Source organism: Palaemon carinicauda, chromosome 26 (genome assembly GCF_036898095.1).
Source record: "Palaemon carinicauda isolate YSFRI2023 chromosome 26, ASM3689809v2, whole genome shotgun sequence".
Taxonomy (NCBI): domain Eukaryota; kingdom Metazoa; phylum Arthropoda; class Malacostraca; order Decapoda; family Palaemonidae; genus Palaemon; species Palaemon carinicauda.
The window spans coordinates 90,830,996-90,853,688 of NC_090750.1; the positions used below are offsets into that span (position 1 = coordinate 90,830,996).

Below are 22,693 nucleotides of genomic sequence, written 5' to 3' on the forward strand. Positions count from 1 at the left end.
GGAGCTCCCAGGAATCGCCCACAATTGGAGCTCTCAGAAATTGCTCGCAGTTGGAGCTTTCAGGAATCGCTGGCAGTTGGAGCTCCCAGGAATCGCTTTCAGTTGGAGCTCCCAGGAATCTCTTGCAGTTGGAGCTCTCAGGAATCGCTTGCAGTTGGAGCTCTCAGGAATTGCTTGCAGTTGGAGCTCTCAGGAATTGCTCGCAGTTGAGCAGGAATCGGTCGCAGTTGAGCAGGAATCGCTCGCAGTTGGAGCTCTCAGGAATTGCTCGCAGTTGAGCAGGAATCGCTCGCAGTTGAGCAGGAATCGCTCACAGTTGGAGCTCTCAGGAATCGCTCGCAATTGGAGCTCCCAGGAATCGCTCGCAGTTGGAGCTCCCAGGAATCGCTCGCAGTTGGAGCTCCCAGGAATCGCTCGCAGTTGGAGCTCCCAGGAATCGCTCGCAGTTGGAGCTCCCAGGAATCGCTCGCAGTTGGAGCTCCCAGGAATCACTCGCAGTGGGAGCTCTCAGGAATCACAGTTGGAGCTCTCAGGAATTGCTCACAGTTGGAGCTCTTAATAATCGCTCGCAGTTGGAGATCTCGGGAATCGCTCGCAGTTGGAGATCTCAGGAATCGCTCGCAGTTGGAGCTCTCGGGAATCACCTGCAACTGGAGCTTCCATTATTAATCCCCCGCAATGGGGGGTTCCATGAATAACCCACAACTGGAGCTCCCAGGAATTACCCACAACTGGACCCACCAGGACATACCCACAACCGGACCCATCAGGACCCACCCATAACTGGACCCCCAGGACCCACCCACAGCAGGACCTCCAGGACCCACCCACAACAGGACCCCCAGGTCCCACTCACAACAGGACCCCCAGGTCCCACTCACAACAGGTCCCACTCACAACTGGACCCACCCACAACTGGACCCACCAGGTCCCACCCACAACCAGACCCAGCAGGACCCCCAGGACCCACCCACAACAGGACCCCCAGGACCCACCCACAACAGGACCCCCAGGTCCCCCCCACAACAGGACCCCCAGGTCCCACCCACAACAGGACCCCCAGGTCCCACTCACAACAGGACCCACTCACAACTGGACCCACCCACAACTGGACCCACCAGGTCCCACCCACAACCAGACCCACCAGGACCCACCCACAGCAGGACCCCCAGGACCCACCCACAGCAGGACCCCCAGGACCCACCCACAGCAGGACCCCCAGGACCCACCCACAGCAGGACCCCCAGGACCCACCCACAGCAGGACCCCCAGGACCCACCCACAGCAGGACCCCCAGGACCCACCCACAGCAGGACCCCCAGGACCCACCCACAACCGGACCCACCAGGACCCACCCACAACCGGACCCACCAGGACCCATCCACAATCGGACCCGACCATATGTATTATGGTAAGTCTAAGATATATCGATGAAGTTCGTTAACTAGGCATACATATTTGTCGATACCCAAAGTTTATATAATTTTAATATATTTATTTATTGGGAGGTTAGTGCTTCATGATAATAGGAAGAGTAGTATTCTCTTAAAATAAAGATTATTTGGTAGTGTAGCTAGACTACTCGGTAAAGACCGAAACTTGTGTATGAAATTATAGAATGGATTCACTTTGTTTACTTTTGTTGCAAATATTTGTATCCATGTACTAAAGTCAGATGAAAATTAGATGATCTTAAACAACTGTATATCAAGAGAAACTGTAGGCTGCAATCTTTTGGTTTTCACTTAAAACTTTTATTTCTAAATGGTTATCAATTTTGTATAGGTTTACAAGTAGCCTTACATCTACTGAAGAAAATATAACCTAACTATCTGTTTTTCTCAGGTCTGGATTCTGTGAACGTTCAATGCAAACCCTGCAGGAATAAAATCTATTCTTCTCCATTATCTAAGAATTTAAGATGTTACTGCAGAATGAACGGTAAGGAATTTCAAACTGAATATCATCTACTTTCATTTTCAAAGATAGAAAAGCATGTAACATAATTCAGACGAATACAGTGGAATTTAGTTAATAGGTATGGTTCTTGGTTTTGGTAGAAATAATTTTGATCCAATAATTTTCCCTGAAGTTGGTTTTCTGAAAATAGCCCCTGAACAAAATTTATCTACAGTCAGCTGTCGTATGGTTAACCTAGAAAGACTGGTATTGCACTTGATTTTAGATTTTCACTTAAGAAATATTGGGAAAATATATTCAATAATCACTTTTCTCTATCTTCTCTATAGAATAAAGGTCTTTGTTGCAAAATTGATCATATAGTAATCTGAGTTAGTGTTAAATTTGCTGCACAGACCTGAGCCCTTAAAAGTAAAAATTATTGGTCTGGGCTGAGTTCCTATGGTATACATCAAGTATACCACCTTAATTTCCCATCTAAAAAGCCTATGGATAAGAAATGTTTTCCAACTCAGTTCATTGATACCTATTTTTCATAATCTATTGTGCAATTTTAGCAATAATGTAGATAACCTATCTTAATAAACAAACTATAAAAGTAAAACTTTTATACTGAAGCATCTGATATTCAGTTGTCTTGTTTCTAAATGGATATAATTTTTCACAGGTTCATTAGTACAGCTACAGAAACAAGCATCTGGTAACCAAGAAACTCTGTGCAAAGAGTATATGAAATATGGTTACAGGACAGTACTTATTCATGGCTACAGAAAACCTATGAAACGGGAATGAAACCATTTAATTTTATTAGAACACCGAAGAAATGAAACGCTGAAAATATTTAGCTGAACACCAGAGGGATGAGGCACTGAATACTGTATACTTAAAAAGCTAAAATTGCCATTACCAATCTTGTGTAATGTTGGAGAGAGAGATTTGGACATTGGTAGGACAAACATACGAGAGAACTTCCTTAGCCAAAATGGGGTGAAAGATCATAACTCAATGGACAGGAAATAGACCTTTTTCAAGTTGAAAAACAACCGTTTACAGCTATTCACGTAAGCTACTGTATTGTAATTCAAATTGGAGTTTTCTGAGCATGAAACATTAAGGAGCCAAATTATTTCAACTCTAGGCCTGGCTGGAACACATAGGAGTGATAAGACGTTACAAAACATGGTTGAAAAAATGAGTCAGATGAGCGTTGATTTAGGGCGTCAACTACGGACGTGAAAGATAGATTTATTGAAAGCACAAAATGAAAATAACTTTCCTTCAGAAAAAAGTAGCCAATTGGAATTTGAAAGCAGATAAAGCAACTTTGTCACAGGAGTCTGAAGGAAATTAAGTTGTTTTTAGGAGAATTTTAGAAAAGTAGTCGAGGAAATGAAAGGGTTACTAAGCAGATATCAGTGACCATGCCCTAGCAGGACAGTGGCATAGAGATTGACCATAAACATGATCAGCACCTAAGCCCCTCCACCCAAGCTAGTCCCAGGGAGGGCCAGGCAATGCCTGCTGAGGACTCAGCAAGTAGACCTATAGGCCCCCAAATCCTTAGGTCACAAGGATGACGAGGCTATAGACACTACATGTACTAGAAACTATCAATCTTGAACAGGTCCCAAACCCCGGTCTAGCAGATAACAAGGCAGGGAAGTTTCCTATTTGCTATTACAAACTTTGGATCACTTAATGGTAATGAACGCTGTCAAAGGTTACCATATTTACATTTGAAGTGGCATATGGGATTTGGCAATACAATGATGTGTGCTTGGAGATTTATATTAAAACAGATTTTGACGTAGGAAAAATCAATTTTTGGGTGAGGTAGCCATGTCATCCTGATGGAAGTTCCTTTAGGCAGCTTCCTACTGTATAATATTTCTGTGAGTGATATTACAAGAGAATTACCGTAGGTATACTAGGATTATGGAAAACTTAAGATTACATTCAAATTGAATAACCAAGAGAAGTATGCGCTAAATGAATGTGTAAAGATGAAAAGCACATTATTGACCATAAATGAAAAGCAGAGAAATTAACTGCTGAAGTATGGAAACGAAGAATGTTCTACCTCTCTATACACATTCCATACTTGAGTATGCTGGTAAAGATTAAAACTGAATTTTAAATTATCCTAGATGAAAAGAGTCTGATCAAGAGAAATTAAGATGATCAAATAAGGAGCAATTCCAGAGGATGGTTCAAAGAATGAAAACTGATGAAAATGCAGACCCAAAGAATCCTAGTAAAGAGCTGACCATGAAATAGAAAAAGTCTATAAGACTACAACAGGTTGCCAAAGCCCGTGTTCATCCAACTGTCGACAGATCAAGGTGGCTCTAAACCAGGTTGGTCCTGCTGCAGTCAGGTATTAAACCTTACACAAAACATCGAGGAAGGGTTTGAGAAGAAGCAAATCACCGGTACAGTCTTTGTTGACCTTATGGCAGCATATGACACTGTATACCATAGAGCACTCCTGTGGTTCAAACTATACGGAATATTACCACGGTTGACAAAAGTGAATCATTGCTTACCAATAGGCGATTTTCATAAAAATGAATGGAGGATACAGAACAACGGCCTTCCACAAGGGACAGGGCTGGCACCGATGCCATTTAACATCTATACAAATGACCAGCCGCAATATCAGAACATCCGCGGACGCATATGCAGTATGCAGATGACCTGTGCATTTCCACACAATCGGACTCCTTCACCACCACCGAAGAAAGACTGTCAAACGCAAAAACTATCCTCTCCACCTACTACAAAAAGTGGCACATCAATGCCAATCCAAGCAAAACACAGGAGTATGTACCTTCCACCTGAACAATCATTAGCAAACAGAAAGCTGAAGATTAAATGGGGTTGACAAAGAACTGGAATATCTGGAGATAACTGCCACAAATGGGGACTAACCACCAGCCCTGAATGCCCATGTGGGGAAATGCCACAAACAATGGAACCCATCCTACAAGGATGCCCACTAGACCCTCATGGCTCAAATCAAATCATCAGAGGCAAACGACAATGCCCTCCTGTAGGGTTGACATTGGCGTAATAAGATATGATGATGATAGTTGGCTATTGTTTTACTATCCCGCATTGGCCTTAAACATGTTTTCCGGATTGATCAGCAAGGAACTACAGACAATTGATAAGAAAGGTAATGTTAGCACATCCTAAATTAGGAAATAACTCTGAATAGAAGAGGACCTTAGATGAATGAATAAGGCTCATCAAGTCTTGGGAAAGAAGACAAAAGTAGCTTCTTTGAAAATGTTAAATTCCACAACTGCAAAAAGATCAATGGAACATCTCTGAACGCAAGAAACTCTGGATCAAATTAGCCGTAGGAAGAAGAGACACAGGAGTAACGAATTTTAAAGAATCGCTGATGGGAGAAAATGAAAAAAACAAAGCAGACCATGAAGAAAAGCTAATGAATTGTATTGAATATAGTAGAACCCTTCGAACAAGTCGGTGTCCCTGTCATAGGTACTCTACATCTGCTCTGCAGAATATCAATAAAAATGCGAGTTATAGGAGACAAAGAAAAACATGAATTTTGCATTTGATGCTTGCAAAGAAGGGGCTCACAAGTCCCACATCGAGAACTGTAGCTTAAAGAACTGAAGGAACCAGGCTTATAGAACATCAGAACCTGTTTCTCTATTGGTAAGTTTGAATTATTTAACAATATGTTTTAGTTTCTTAGATTGTATCTAAATACTGTACCATTTAAAATTCTTACCTCTTGAATATGCTTCCAAAATAAAGGAATTAGGATTTTAAAGATAGTATTAAAGAAAGTATATTGAGTTTTCTAAAAGATTTTAATAATGTAGATTCATAGGGTCATTAAGCAATTGAAATTTATCAGTACAGTTTACAAAGGGAATATAATTTTTAATATAGATAATACATAGATTGTGGAATTATTTACAGAAGTAAATAGTTCTTTATGTAGTCTTTAAGTTTTCAGAGTAGTAACTACATTACAGAAGATGAATGAAATTTTCTTCCTCCAAAGGGACTGTAGAAGTTTTACCCTCTTGCACTTTGTTGACTTTCCTGTCTCTACAAATTCAATTACAGTAATCAGGTGATACAGAGTTATTTGATTTAATTATCTCGTGTGAAATGGTTCAAATATCCGGGAATATTGAAATGATCTAAAATGCAATTGATTTTTATCGAGACAAACTTGTCCAAAAGTGAAAATTTTGATTTATACTACATTTCACATTGAGGGTACTATAAGATATTAATTCTAATCGCTATTTATGTGCACAGTCCAAGTAAATGACAGATAAGGGTACTTTTATAGATTAGATTAAATTCCACACCAAGGGAACTATGAAATACCAATCTGCGTTACTATTGCTTTGCATAGTTCAAATAACTGTCAGTTATGGGTATATTCAAAGATTACCATTTAACTCCAGGGAACCCAGATGTAAAGGATCATGGAAGTATATGAACTCGACATGGTACAGATATCCTTTGCAGGTAGGAATTAATACTGCCAGTGATTTGAGCCTTCTGTCTGAGCTGAGATCTGGGAGTGATTTAATCCTCATGGTAGTAATGTACAGCCTCTGTAATAAGTGCAAATGGTGGTATAGCCAGTTAATTTACCCTTAATGTCATGTAACAACTGTGAACTTGATCAGGAAGCCTGATGTCTTTGGTTTTGGTCTCGCAATTCTCTTCAATATTACTCTTCAATATTACTCTTCATTTGCTGTTAGCCATTTCATACAGTTTAAAAGAAGTTTCTGAAGATGAATGATAACCATTTAGTATCTTAATTCTTTTCCATGGAGTTGGTGTGAAGGAAGTTAGTTTATCATAAGATTTCAGTTTCCGTAACAGGACATTTCTGAAAGAGCTAACATACCTAGTTGAGAAGTTTGTTTAGAAATTACTGTAAAAGAATTTCATGATAATTTAAGTAGCTATGGCTCATTTGGATCTAATCACACATTTCTCTTTCAGGTGGATCAGCTTTTGACATTGTGAGAAAAAAAAAATCTGAGGCCGAAGTCATACGAGGAACTAAAACAAATAAGTTGAGGCTTAAGTCATATGAGGAACTAAAGATGTCTGGTGAGGCCAAAGTCATATGAGGAATTAAAAATGTCTGCTGAGGCCAAAGTCATTTGAGGAACTAAAAAATGTCTGTTGAGGCCTTTTCACTTTATGGCCTATTAGACATCAGGATCTAAAGCTAGTTGAGGTAAGACACTTGCACAGCATTTTAGTAAATAAGAGACTGCCCTTGATTGATAAGCAAATACAGTCGGGTGTATTATTACTACTACTACTACTACTACTACTACTACTACTTGCTAAGCTACAACCCTAGTTGGAAAAGCAGGATGCTATAAGCCCAGGGGCCCCAACAAGGAAAATAGCTCAGTGAGGAAAGGAAACGGGGAAATATCAAATAGTTTAAAGTAACAACAATAAAATAAATATTTCAATATAAACTATAAAAACTTCAACAAAAGAGAAAGAGAAATTAGATGGAACAGTGTGCCCGTGTGTACCCTCAAGCAAGAGAACTCTAGTCCAAGACAGTGGAAGACCATGGTACAGAGGCTATAGCACTATCCATGACTAGAGAACAATGATTTGATTTTGGAGTGTCTTTCTAGAAGAGCTGCTTACCATAGCTAAAGTCTCTCTTCCACCCTTACCAAGACGAAAGTAGCAGTGAATTAATTTTTGCATTACAAGCTCCAACTGAGAATTTAAAATTAACAGTGAGCTCAAAAATAGTAGGCCATCCTGTGTTATAAAGCTTGAGAGTTTAAGAGAGGCTAGGATCCGTAGGAGTAATTCCTTTGTATGTAAGAGTCAAGGGTAAAAGTAATTTTGTCAGAACATTTTCAGGAATGTTTGTAGCTATGAAAGGTTTTCTGTTTATAGTATTGTTTTTGTTCTTTACTATGTAATGCATAATATAGTTGTTTTAAATATTTGGTTATACTATATGTCTTGTGATAGGTCTGCTTAATTCATATACTGTATATATTAAGTACAATGTCTTAAAACAGTGGCTGAAATGAGCCAATTACAATTAGAGCTAAAGGTCCCTTTACAATCTATTGACCCATTCTGACAATAGGAATCATCTTGAATGCAACATGTTTAAAGCCTGGTTATATTGGCTATAGCTCAATGATCTTTAGAATATTTCATGTTGGTGTGTTTTTTAGATATATGCAAGGTTATTAACTAATTTCTCATTATTTCAGAAAATGGTCTTTGATTTCGAGGTGTAATATTGAAGTTCGGAATCCCATTTAAAAACACTAAATATAGCTTAAAGGTCTTGAACAAGAGAGATAATCTTCAAATTTTGAAGGAAATTATCTATCTGCAGCATTGCGATGAGGTATGTTTTAATGAGCCTGAAATAAACACCATTGGGGTAATATTCAACTTGGGTGGGATGGTGATACTTGTTTGGATTGCATCAAAATTACAGTTTTAAATATTAAACTTAGCCGGTGAATATATAAATAGCTGACGTCTCCGTCGGTCGACAGATTCCAAAAACTCGCGAGCGATCGCCATGAAGGATGCCGGGTGTGCCCACCAGCGCCGACTATTGGCCAGATACCGCATATACTTCTCAACCAAACCAGTTTTTCTCTGTCGGTGTTAAAGGCAACACTGATTCCGCTCGCGCTTGACCTCGAGTTTTCTACCGATTGGTGAAGTACTTGGTTTTGGTCTTATTGCTTTCGCCGTGTTGGATTATTCTATGCTATCTTCAAAAGAAATGTTTTTGAAAGGAGAGGAAAAGTTTTTGCCCTTGCTTTTTTAATCTCGCTCTGGTTTTTCCATAGAGAAAAGATGGCCGACCCTTCCCTCAGTGTACGGAAGTGTGTTAAAGGCTTTTAGTAATTATTTTATCACTTTATAAATTATTGTTGATATTTATAGATTTACCTCTATATATTTTATATCTCACCCGCCTTTATTAGGCCTCTTCGATTAGCTTTCCATTTATACTAAACATCAAAATAAATTTTATGTTTTTGTTTATATGCGGCCTTTACCTATTCTTTGTAGGCGGTCCTAACTTGGAAAACGAAGTTAAACAACGTTGAGCCCATTCAACTTTTATTTTTGTTTAGATTAAAACAGTTGCTCTGTAAGAGTGATGAGATGAATATTTTTAGAAAATATTTTAAGAAATTTATTCTTTGAATAGTCTTCGTGCTGTTTTTCAAAGATGAGCTAACGTTTGGTTTATTTATGCTACGCAGTTTGCGCTCTATCGTTACGATAGAGAAAGAGAGAATCACGGTTTCACTTTGCAGAAAGAGTAAATCGATTTTGACGTTTTGTTCATTCTTCTTTCAAAGCTTAAATGTTTTAGATACTAATTTAAAGGAACATGTTAATTTTCAATTTCTTAGTCCTTTCAGTTTTTTCCTTTGGTCAAATAACCTGTTATTGACGAAGGGTGAGTGGGCCATTCTCTTGAGAGAGAGAGAGAGAGAGAGAGAGAGAGAGAGAGAGAGAGATATCCGATTTTTATTATCGTCCCAAGTCTCTGTACAAGGAGTTTGGGAGCGAGTAACTTTTTCTCGCTTCAGTTTTTTTACTCTTGTCCCAAGTCTCTGTACGGGGAGAGAGGATAAAACGTTTTAGTTTTTATTCTCGTCCCAAGGCACTGTACGGTGAGAGATTGAAAACGTAGTCCTTAGTGAACTAGTGTTTAGTCTCATCCCCAGTTACTGATCTTTTTAACTTTATATATTTCCGTTTTATTCGATATATATGTATATGTTTATTGATTTTTGCATGTGTGTTTCATTTTGTACTAATGTGCTTACATTATACGACTCATTTCGCAATTCTAACCTTTTGATTTAAGGGAGTATTGCGTGCTTTAGTTAGAAATCAGTTTTATTCATGTCTAATGTGAAATTATTAAAAAATGTGATATCAGTGAAGTAAGTGCAAAAAACATGTTCTGTGTTGCAGAGGGTTCGTTTGTTCGTGCTTGTCACTTGCCTAGTCCGAGACCTCTTTCAGGCTCCCCTGCACCAGGGAGAAGGAATGTCGTAGGACTTAAGGGAGTGAGGAGTGTAAACCAACGAACAGACGTTCCCTCAAAGGTATCAGACATTGCTCGTCAAGCACGTCCTTGCCATAAGACAGGAGAGACGAAGTTTCTCCCCGTCTTCCGATGATCCGTCTCTTTAAAAGCCTGGGCGTAAAGTTTCGAGACGTTTGAAACGTTTATTAGTTCCTTCAGAACAAGTTCAACGTCTTAGCTGTAGTCATCATAAGAGTCCCGTTCATAGCGATGACGTTCATGTTCAGACGTTTCTGCCACAGACTAGACGTGACGTTGAGCGGTAGACACCGTAGACACAACGTGACGTTGAGTGTCAGTCACCGTAGTCACGATATAGCATCGATCAGCAGTCACCGCTGTTACTACGTGACGTTTGAACGTCAGCCACCGCAGTCACAGGTTGATCCGAAGTGAAGTGTTTTGCAAGATATGCTGTTAAAGCTTTCTTCTTTAATAGAAGCTTTCGATCCTGTTCCTGTGCGAAAGGATCCTTTGCTTTTTGTACGTCACGGTTCTGGGATACGTGATTCGGGTCTTCAACCTTCTAGACGAGCTTTGTTACGCCACGCTGACGTTATCCCTAGTGACAGCTTTGCTGTTTAACGAGATGCGGAGCATAAATCTCGATGTAACTTTGATCGCTTTGAACGTCAGCCACCGCAGTCACAGCGTGACGTTGAGCTGCAGACACCGCAGACACGACGTGACGTTGAGCGGTAGACACCGTAGACATGACGTGACGTCGAGGGTCAGTCATCGTAGTCACGATATAGCATCGAACAGCAGTCACCGCTGTTACTACGGGACGTTTGAACGTCAGTTACTTCTGTCACGACGTGTAGTAGAATAACATTCTCTGCAGTCACAACGTGACATCGACCCTCCAACTTTAACTTCTGTTCATATACAAGGTGTCAGGTTTTTCCTTCACGTCATTCTGATTATAAATCTCCTTCTCGCAAGACTTTAGATTTATCAGATGATGTGCCTTCTGAAGAAGTTGATGACCCCCTTTCAACTAATGTACCTTTGGGGAGTCATTCAGAAGAGGAGTAACCTAGGGTGGTCCAACAATCCCTTGTTTTTTTATTATGAATTTCTTTAGTGAAATTTTGTCCTACTCGTTTTGTAACGGCTGCTCCGCCGTCTGAGTTTGCTCTTGGCATGACTTTCTTCGACTCCTACATTTACGAAGTCAGTTCTCTCTTGTTCTTCCAAGAGGGCCATGCTCTTACTGGGAGACTGGTTGGAATCCAGGAGAAGTTTAGGAAAGTCTGCTTCTGCTTTTCCTCCTTCTTAATTAGCTTCTCGCTCGGGCGTCTGGTGTGACACAGGAGAAGCTCGAGGAGAAGTTCTCGGCTTGGGAGTACCTGCCTCTGCCCAGGGAGACTTCTTAAGCCTAGTGGACTCTCGTCGTCGTCTAGCCATGAGACGCTCCAAGATTTTATGGTCTGCTTCAGAGCTAGACCATCTCCTGTTAGGAGTTTTTTCGAGCGTTTGAAGTTTTTTATTTGTTGGATTGGTCACTGGGAGCCTTAAGTAAGAAGGTCTCTCCAGTTGTCAATGTATTGCTGTACAATTATGTCATGCATGAACAAGGCTATCAGGGATGGCTCCAATGATCTGGCAGCCACGTTCACTGCAGGAACAAGGCTATCAGGGATGGCTCCAATGATCTGGCAGCCACGTTCACTGCAGGAGTACTTAAGATGTAAGTGCGCTCAATGTGTTCATTGTCAAGACAAAGTTCACGATGAAGACTACCAAATCTGTCTTGGCAGCAGTAAGGGAAGGCGACTGGATGGTCTCTCTCGACCTTCAGGATGCATACTTCTACATCCCGATTCATCCAAACTTTCAAAAACATCTGAGGTTTGTGGACGGGAAAGTAATGTACCAATTTCAAGCACTGTGCTTCGGCCTCATTCCTGCTCCTCTTGTTTTTACAAGGCCCTTGCAAAATGCTGCAAGCTTTCTACATTTTTTGAGGATTCAGAGCCTCCCTTTATTTTGACGACTGGCTAATCAGGGCTTCGTCATTAAATCACTGTCTGGAGAGCCTCTAATGGACATTAGACCTAACCAAGGAGCTAGGTCTCATAGTGAACGTAGAGAAGTCGTAACTTACAGTACTCCATCCCAGACTATTCTTTATTTGGGAATGGAGATACAGTGTCGGATTTTTTGGGCCTTTTCGTCTCCCACAAGAATGGAACAAGCTCTGTTAAAAGTCCTTCACTTGCAAGAGAAAAACAGTTGCTTTGTAAGAGTTTGAACGAGCCTCGTGGGAACTCTTTCATCGCTGGAGTAGTTTATCTCTCTGGGGAGACTCAACCTTTGCCCTCTCCAATTTCACCTAAACCATTGGAACAAGGAGAAGGGCTTAGAGAGTATCTCTTTCCCAATCTCCAACTCAGTCTAGACATGTCTGACTTGGTGGGACAGCAACATCAGACTTCGAGAAGGTCTTTCTCTTGCGATCAAGAACCCAATCCATGTGTTGTATTCAGATGCATCGGATTTGGGTTAGGGAGCTCCACTGGACAGTCTGGAATGCTCGGGTCTTTGGTCCACGGATCAGAAGGAACTCCATTTAAGGCAAGTAACATCTCTCCTTTGGCGAGATTTGTGCAAGGAAAAATGAATGTCTTGGCAGACTGCCTCAGCAGAAGAGGACCAGTCATCTCCATGGAGTGGACGTTGCATAAGACTGTGTGCGAGAAGCTATGGATGACATGGGGTCAACCCACCATAGATCTTTTTGCGACTTCACTGACAAAGAGGCTCTCGACTTACTGCTCTCCAGTTCCAGATCCAGAGGCAGCCCACATAGACGCTTTCCTGCTGGACTGGTCTCACCTGGACGTTTATGCCTTTCCACCTTTCAAGATCCTAAACAAGGTGCTGCAGAAGTTCACCTCTCACGAAGGGACCAGGTTGACGTTGGTTGCTCCACTCTGGCCCGCGAGAGAGTGGTTCACAGAGGTACTTCTATGGCTGGTAGACGTTCCAAGAAGTCTGCCGTTACGGATGGATCTCTTGCGACAGCCTCACGTAAAGAGATTTCATCAAAGCCTCCCCACGCTTCGTCTAACTGCCTTCAGACTATCGAAAGACTCTCTTGAGCTAGAGGGTTTTCGAAGGAGGCAGCTAGAGCGATCGCGAGGGCTAGAAGATCCTCTACCATCAGGATCTATCAGTCGAAATGGGAGGTATTTAGAGACTGGTGCAAGTCCTCCTCTATTTCCTCTTCCAAGTGCCTCTGTAGTGCAGATTGCGGATTTTCTGCTTTATCTGAGAAATGGTCGCTCCCTCTCTGCATCCACCATTAAAGGCTACAGAAGCATGTTAGCTTCTGTTTTCAGGCATAAGGGTTTGGATCTTTCTAATAACAAAGATCTCCAAGACCTGCTTAAGTCTTTCGAGACTTCCAAGGAGCGTCATATTTCGACTCCTGCTTGGAACTTGGACGTGGTCCTACAGTTCCTTATGTCAGACAGGTTTGAACCATTAAATTCAGCCTCCCTGAAGGATCTTACCCTCAAGACACTCTTTTTGGTGAGCTTGGCTTCGGCTAAAAGGGTTAGTGAGATACATGCTTACAGCAAGAACATCGGCTTCTCCGCTAATAAAGCAGTATGCGCTCTTCAACTTGGTTTTTTTGGCCAAGAATGAACTTCCGTCTCGTCCTTGGCCTAAATCATTTGAAATCCCCAGTCTTTCTGAGATTGTGGGGAATGAAGTTGAAAGAGTGCTGTGCCCCGTTAGAGCTCTTAAATTTTGTTTATCCAGAACTAAACCGCGACGAGGTTGTTTAGAGGCTTTATGGTGCTCCGTTAAGAAGCCCTCTTTGCCCATGTCTAAGAATGCGTGGTCTTATTTTATTAGACTTTTGATTCGGGAGGCGCACACTCATTTAAGTGAGAAGGATCATAATTTACTTGAAGTCAAGGCTCATGAAGTTAGAGCGATAGCAACTTCTGTAGCGTTTAAGCAAAATAGATCCATTAAAAGTATTATGGACGCGACCTTTTGGAGAGGCAAGTCGGTTTTTGCTTCATATTACTTGAAAGATGTCCAGACTCTTTATGAGGACTGCTACACACTGGGACCATTCGTAGCAGCGAGTGCAGTAGTGGGTGAAGGCTCTACCACTACATTCCCTTAATCCCAATATCCTTTTAATCTACTCTTGAAATTTTGAATCTTATTTTGGGTTGTACGGGAGACTAAGAAGTCTTTCGCAATCTTTTTGATTTGGCGGGTGGTCAAAATATTGTTTCTTGAGAGCGCCCAGATTAAGGGTATTGATGAGGTCCTGTTATAGGGGTGTTCACCCTGGATATAGCAGCTCCTGGGAGTCTTTCAGCATCCTAAGAGGATCGCTGGGCTTCGTGAGGATAGCGGACTAATGAGGCAGAGTAATTATCAGAGTCAGCTTCCTTACCAGGTACCTATACTTAAGTTTGTTTTTTGAATAGTTGTCAAAAACTCTTGAGCATATACGCCTTTATTGTTCTAATACTGGTCTCTACCCACCACCATGGGTGTGAATCAGCTATTTATATATTCACCGGCTAAGTTTAATATTTAAAAATGATATTTTCCTTATAAAATAAATTTTTGAATATATTTACCCGGTGAATATATAATATTAAAGGCCCTCCCTTCCTCCCCGATAGAGACCCTACGGACTGAGAAAAACTGGTTTGGTTGAGAAGTATATGCGGTATCTGGCCGATAGTCGGCGCTGGTGGGCACACCCGGCATCCTTCATGGCGATCGCTCGCGAGTTTTTGGAATCTGTCGACCGACGGAGACGTCAGCTATTTATATATTCACCGGGTAAGTATATTCAAAAATTTATTTTATAAGGAAAATATCATACTTTGAGGTGATTTGCCAGAAACTTGAAATAACTGAATTGATAATTGGACAGTAGAGAAACAAAACAAATCGTGAAATTGAAGGGGAATTTTTAAACTTTGTACAATGTCCATACCAAATACTCTTTGAATATTCTTTAAATTTCATACGAAGATATTTTATAAAAGCAGTACCAGCCAAATTCGGTTGAGTCCCTTGTCAGGCTGGGAGGAACTTAGAGATGAGAGGTCCCCTTTTTTGTTTCATTCGTTTGATGTCGGCACCCCCCAAAATTGGGGGAAGTGCCTTGGTATATGTATGTATGTAAAAATATTAACAGTGGGGAATATTTACCAATTATAATACTCTTCTTCTAATCTGTCATTTAAAAAAATGTTAGTTTTAGCACATTATGTAAATATTTTTAGGTATTTGAAAAGTAGTGTGAAGAATTAAGTCAAGCAGTAATAAGATATTTATATCTGTAAATGAGTGACCTAAATTTTGAGTAATTGTTAAGATTATGTTAGATCCTGAAATGATTTGAGAGAGAAAGACGTCGCTCAATATTCTCCCAAATTATTTGAAATTATTTGAAACTTGAAATGGTCTGGTACTGATTACGGTATACAGTATGTAGCCCCAAATAGCTGTAATAATCCTACTGAATATGATAATAGTAATAAAAAATAACAATAACTGCAATCATTGATGGTAATCTCTCTTTTGGCTGATAGTAATCTGCAATAAGAAATCTCTTCATATTTTTTGATAATCTTGCTTAACAATTCATATTTCAATTACATTAACAATTATAAGGAACAGGATTTCAAAGATTTTTTTAATACTGTTAAAAAGCATCTTAGTATAGAGTACTTAAATGTAAAATATTTGGGCCTGACTATAGCTAATATTTCTTAAAAATTACTTTGTAAAACCAAAAATCCTAATTGTTTTCTATTTCACAGATCAGTCAATCAAGAAATATTCACAAAGAAGAATCTGTTGCTGTGATCCCAATCTGAAAATCCGCTGAAAATTGAGATTTGAATGATCAAGAAATCTTGACAACTTTGAAGATTCTGCTGACAAGAAGAAGCCGCCACCTTTTAGCACCATTTGTCATAGTAGAACTCTAGCTAAATGCATATATGTTAGCAAACAGAGTGTTGATATAGATTCAGTTAGCTATAGTTACAATACTGTAGGGTTCAGTTTCTAGTATCGTACGTAATGACAAATTTATGAGTTCAGGATCACCTAGTATCATTTTAGTGTGAAATCTCTTGTAGTTCAGTATCGGGAATAAGACAGTCAAATATATAAGGCTACGATCATCCAAAGTTAGTTGGTCAGTAATCAGGAGAGAATATGGATTCAGGATCAATATTCATCTAGAATTCTCCAAATTGATGTCTAGTTTTAGGTAGTTCGTAGCTCCTTGATTACTTCCTAAACCATCTCTATAACTTTCTTGATTCAGAAAAGATCCCTGTAACTATTTCAGCCAGTTTTCATGTCTGAATGATTAGCTGTATCATAAATACTAGGATTTATTAAAGATTTACCCAAATCTCCTTGGGGTAGTTAGGGTAGTTTTGTAAGGTAAAACCTACGTGGCATTAACTAGGTTGTCCATGTATTATTTTTGGCTAAATTACAGGAGGTTACTTTTAATTTTATGCTGTCTTATAGATTATAGCTGAATGAGCTTCGATTAGGGCAAGGATTCGTACAGCAGTTAATTTATTATTGCAAAACTTTGAACTAATTTCTCACAAGCTACTGTCTGATTACAGTGATAGTTTGATACTACGATTACGTTATGACTTAGTTTTATACGTATGTGGTATTTCATGCTGAATTACTTGCTCAGTTACATGCTATGATAGGGAATATTAATAGAATGTAGTATATTAGTATAAAATTTAGTGACAAATGGAGAAGTTACTAAAAAATTTTCAGGCAAACTTAGATTCTTAAATTTTTTCAAAGTTTGTCATGAAAATAATGCATCTTAATAGACTTTAAAGATGGTGTAAAAGCAAATACTTTTTACATGCTGTTAGATATCATATATATAACATTACTATTATTATGTATCTGTATATTTCAAGACACTGTTGGCAATTATTGTCCAAAATGAAAGTTGTATTTAGAATTGAGTGCAAATCAATAAGTAAACTCAAATCAAAATAACTCCATTAAGAGTTACGTATATTGACAATAGTTTGGTAAATAGGAATTAATAATCAAACTCAAATTGAATGTGTAGCTCTAAGGGGATAGTTGCAATATTGGCAATGGTAGTTTTGGTATGAGAATTACTGAGTAAACTCAAATGAAGAGCTAGGGTTGATGGGAAGTCTTTAGAATCTCTACAGAATTTGAATTGATAACAGAATTTAAATCAAAACTGTTATTTATAAGAGATTTTCTTTCAGAGAATGTTATATTACGTACTATTTGAGTTAATAAGTTAAGTTGACTTTGAGAGTTTTGGATAGTTAAGATACATTAGGGAAAAAAATTAATAAGTAAACTCATTCATGAGATTGCTCATTATGTTCAATTGATAGGCAACCTTGAATTATTTAAAACATCTTGATGTGTCAGGATTTTGTTGTAAAAGGGAGATTGATTTTTAAGTGGGTTCTTAGCTATCACGATAGTTACTAAATTACCTTTCATATTATAAAGTACCGCTTTAAGTTGCTATATAAGATATAGATAACTTCAGGGCACCAGTAATATCAAAGCAATTACCAGGAGTTGAATCTTATTGAAAAGTTTTTTTCTCATCTTAAGAACAGTCATTTCAGTCAACGATATCAGTTTTTTTTTCAGAAAGGAAACATTTTAGGTCCTTTTGGCTTTGTAAATGCAAATGGCCAAGATATTCATACTTATCTTTATTGATTGATAGGGTCTGTAAACTTTTGAAATTCCGAACGCCACAGTGTCTTGACAATTTTGTTTTTTTAATGTTGATGTACTTCACACAATTCCCACTGAATTATATAAGTTCTAGTTAAGTTAAAAATTCAATTTGCAACTTTGAATAATGGGAAGCTTTTGTAAAACCAAATTGTAAAATTTTATTGTACAAGGACTTCTGTATTTCAACTTGCACTCAGTTCTCTATACTTCTCTTAGTCTAATGGGATCTGATAGCCTAGAAATATTTTATATCTTTACGTGTGTCTAACTTTATGATCCTGTTGTCTAGGTTTTAGACATTTTTTAATTTTCAGGACTGTTAGAGCAACCATCCTTTGTAATGCTATTAGCTATGGAAAGAGATCAGAGACTTATTGAAAATTAGTTATAGCAACTAGTCTTTAGAATATCATTAGCTATAGAAAGGAATCAAAGACTGTTATTGAAAATTAATTATAGCAACTATCCTTTACATTGCCGTTAGCTACAGAACGGGATCAGAGACTGCTATTGAAAATTAAATAATAGCAACTATTATTTGCAGTGCCATTACCCATAGAAAGGGATGAGAGAGACAGTTATTGAAAATAGTTTTACTTGGTCCAAGTTTTCAGAAATCTGGAGTAGCAATCAGTGTTGATTGCTATAGAAAACTAACATGCCTACAATTTTATCACTGTTAGCATTCGCTTGAGATTCTCATATAGGATTCAAACTTTATCTTCTCTCCCAATTCTCAGTCTTAACATTCTAAGCTGTTCTGTTCTGTTCTGAGATAGAGAGTTAAATCTTCCCTAGTTAGGTTAGTAAACTATTCTTTAAGCTAAAGTATAGATATATTTGTGAATTATTGAGATTTTTACTGTAATGTTAGAGCAGTTATCTGTTCCTTGATTGAAGTAGAGTTTCATCTTTCTACAATTTCTGATAAGGGAGGCTTTTTGCTTTTGAGTGTTAATTATAAAGTGAGAATTGTAGCTGAGTCTTTAAACATTGCTTTTTTATCCATCCACTTTAAAAAAACTTAGTTATTGCTCATTATTCCTGTGACCAAGTTGAAGTACAGATGTTCCATTTTATATCCAATGCGTAGATAGAGAAATTGGAAAGACTGTAGATAGAAAAACTTGGAAAGAACTAAATAAAGGACTCCTCGGAGTCAGCATTGCAATGGCCCGTGGAGGCTGAGTGTTCTCAGCGGGATGTGGCCAGTCAGTTATCAGTTTCGGAGCCAATTCAAAGGTTTTTAAGCTGACAGCTGATTGCTGAGATGGGTGGGAGAAACACCTCCCCTCCCTTGTGCTCTTCTAGATGCATATTTCCGTTTTCTCTGTCACTGCTGAAGAATGTTTTAAGTCCCTTTTTGATGTAAAAGCTGCTATGTGCAGAGGTTTAAGGTGGTGTGGTGGCAAGGTTACTCCTGTGATGTGCCTTAGCTTCATTTTTTCTTTTGTTTATGATGAATATGGTACCTAAACAAACTTTTGTTAATTGTTCATGAATTGTGGTGTAGAATTTGTTGCAATATCAAAGTGTAATAGCCTGATTTATGTAAGTACAGTTTCTCTGTGGATGACAAACAAATCCTACAGGGTGCAATATATATTTACATTATGCTTTCAACTTGTCATAGGTTATCGATCAGGACGTCCTGTGTTGGTAAAGAGAATCGGATTTTTTCTTTCTCTAGGTCATAGAAAACCATAGAACCACGAACATTCGGATTGTTCAACTTTTGTGTAACATTTATATTTTGAATTGTTGTATCGTAATTCCCATATTCGCGTTTATTTCCTGGCTAAATCCATGTATATTTGATGATGTAATAGGAAAAAATCATAAGCATAGAGCATTTTCTATTATGAGCAGAACATGTCATTTTTTTTGCTTAGTGTGAAATTGATTGACTATCACATGCTGATTTTTTTCTCTTGGCAGTAGTTTACATGAAACTTTGTTTTACAGATTTAATCTATATCTTCCCAGATGTCTTAAAAAGTAAAAAATTATAGATTTTAATACATTCAGTAAGTTCAAAGTTATTCCTTTGGTTAAGTTTATACGAGTACTTTTTATTACATTCAAGGACGCATACTGACATTTCGAAAGGTGGTACCAGTTTGGGGCTTAAATAGCTTTTCGTCTTAAGCTTGGTATTCATGTTGTGTACCTGAAATAAAGGAGGGATAAATAACATGATGGTCACTTTTAGATGTCTGTGGGAGATACCTTACAAGATATATCACCAGTAATTTATAAGCTATACAAACCACATGCGAGTCAAAGTAAATTATTGGTTTAGTTTGTAAGGTGCAATCTACGATATAGTACTGTAATTGGAAAGTTTAGTAAATAGGTATTTTTTTCACAGTTGAATCATTCCGAGATATTTACCCTCGTAAAGTTTTTGGGAAGTCGTTCTTCAGGCATATTAATCATGTGACCAAGCTAGCATAGGTAGCATTTAGTGGACATGGCTTCCGTGCTTCTACATCCTGTTTGTTCCAGAATCTGTGTGTTTGGAATTCAATCTTTCCAGGGCTGGCCCACAATTTTCAAGTTTAACAAATGTTTGAGGTGATGTCGGTTGAGTCCATGCCTCTGCCCCAAGGGGAAAGTGTTGAGAATATGTAGTTCTTTAAAGACTTGGAATTTAGTGGTTAGTCAGGTGTTTGTTCTGATAAACCCTGGTCCTCAGCCTGCCCACAGCACATGAAGGCCTGTGTTGTTTTACTTGGTATGTCCTTGATTTCAGTAATGAATGACACAATGCTACCAAGGAATTTAAAGAAATACCACACGTAGTTGTGTATCATTAGCGTTGAAAATGGGCACATTCTGATTTGGTTCAGTTTTGTGCTAGGATTTCTGTTTTCCATTTATCAAGCTATAAGGCTAGTCTAGTGTATTGAAGAAAGTGTCGATTTATTGTGGCAACTCTGGGATGTTGACCCAAATGGGAGGACCATCAGCATATACCAGGTCAACCAATTAGCAAGTAAAAGTTTGTGTATGATGTTGAACAAGCTGCTTTCCATTAGGTATCTTATTTGGATTCTATCCCCTTGATTTATACTAAAATAGTCATTATAGAAGAGATGAACAGATAGAAAATGATAGGGATCAGAACATCACCCCGCTTTACTCCTATTTCCATAGGGAAAGATACGGATTCCAAGCAGCCATTTCTGACTTTTGCATCCCCACGTGAGGCACAAGAGCTGCAAGGAACTTCATATCTTGCTAGTCTCTTTCAAAAGGACTCATGGGGGACCATTTTGAAGACATTGGTTAGGTCAGTGTAAACTATGCTTAGTTTGTATTTTACTCTCGACATTGTTTCTATATTTGTCTGAGTAAAATGTCCATAATCACTTCTCTTTCTTGCAGAACATATTCAGATTTAGTTAGATAAACACGAGAACACAACACTTGAGTTTTATACCAGCTGTATATAGATGGGAAATAGAATGGCTGTTTTGGTAGTTGCTTTAGACCTCATTCTTGAGGAAATTACTTTTTGTGTCTGTTGAGGATTTTGTGATTTACTCTTCCCTTCATAGAGCACAACTAATCCTGAGCAGCTTGAATTTTGTGAAAACATCCACCGTGCTTGGAAATTTCACCAGGAGTGTTATTAGTACTTTAACTTTTGCCTTCGTTAGTTCTTTTTATTACATTTAGAACTTTGTGCAATTATTTAAACTTACTGATGCCCTGGGTAAATGGCACATTAGGCATGGTATTAATAACAAACTCATCAAAACCAGCATTGAAATGGTTCTGCGTAGCTCAGCTGTTATTAGATGATGGTTGTGCCGTCAAGTGAGTCTGTGGGAGAGTTGTGTTTTTCTTAGGGTCATAAATGTATTTGATGGCATTATAAAATCCTTGCATGTTGTTTGCTCTGCAAAGTCTATTTTCTTAAGACTACCCTTTCTACCAAACATCAGTTCTGTAGTAAATGTATAAGTTGGACAGGACAGTCATGCCAAGCAGTTAAGCTGAGCATTCTTTCAAGCTAGGCAGTTAGGCAGAGCATTCTTTTAAGGTAACCAGACAAGCAAAGCATCCTTTTAAGACACAGTTAAGCCAAGAGTCTTTAAATCAAGCTTCCTTTAACTCTGCCAAATTTACCAAGCATACTTTAAGCCAGACAGTTTAGCCGAGCATTCTTTTAAGCTAGGCAATTAAGCCGAGCATCTTTAAGTTAGGCAGTTAAACCGAGCATTCCTTTAAGCTAGGCAGTTAAGCCAAGCATTCTTTTAAGCTAGGCAATTAAGCTGAGCATCCTTTTAAGCTAGGCAGTTGAGGCGAGCATTCCTTTAAGCTAGGCAGTCAAGCCGAGTATTCCTTTAAGCTAAGCAGTCGAACCAAGCATTCTTTTAAGCTTGAAAATTAAGCTATTGATCATTTAAAGCCAGCCAGTTAAGACTTAAGACAAACATCATTTATAGCCATGTGGTTAAGCCATGTATCCTTTAAATGAAGCCTCCTTTAACCTAGCCAGTTATGCCAAGCATCCCCGAAGCCAGGAAGTTTAGCCACATTCTTTAAGCCAAGCAATTTAGCAAAGTATCCTTTACCCCAGGTAGTGAGCTAACCATCTCCAAGCCTGGAAGTTATGCCAAGCCTAATCTTATGATTCACGTTTACTCAGACGGGAGTTTATACCATCTCCAAATACTTTTTTAAAGTCTGACTTGGAGCTTTGGGGCTCTGAAATATCCAGAGTCTAAAGCAAAAACTGATTTCTAGAACAGTTTCTTTTCTTTACTTCAATGGTTCGAGGGAATATCGACCTCTTTTTTTACGTTGCTTTTTCAACTGAAGTATTAATTGACAGGG

At 38.8% G+C, this 22,693-nt stretch overlaps 1 long non-coding RNA gene across 2 annotated transcripts; it reads left to right on the forward strand.

Annotated features, from left to right (window-relative positions):
- The first annotated feature begins 958 nt into the window (after window positions 1-958).
- Window positions 959-21,224, forward strand: LOC137619688 (uncharacterized). Of its 2 annotated transcripts, XR_011039954.1 has the most exons (7): window positions 959-1,411; window positions 1,846-1,941; window positions 2,588-5,610; window positions 6,934-7,174; window positions 8,199-8,338; window positions 15,874-16,943; window positions 16,975-21,224. It is a non-coding gene; the product is annotated as an uncharacterized lncRNA (long non-coding RNA). The 2 variants fall into 2 exon arrangements; XR_011039953.1 differs by having other exon boundaries at window positions 15,874-21,224.
- Window positions 21,225-22,693: the final 1,469 nt, after the last annotated feature.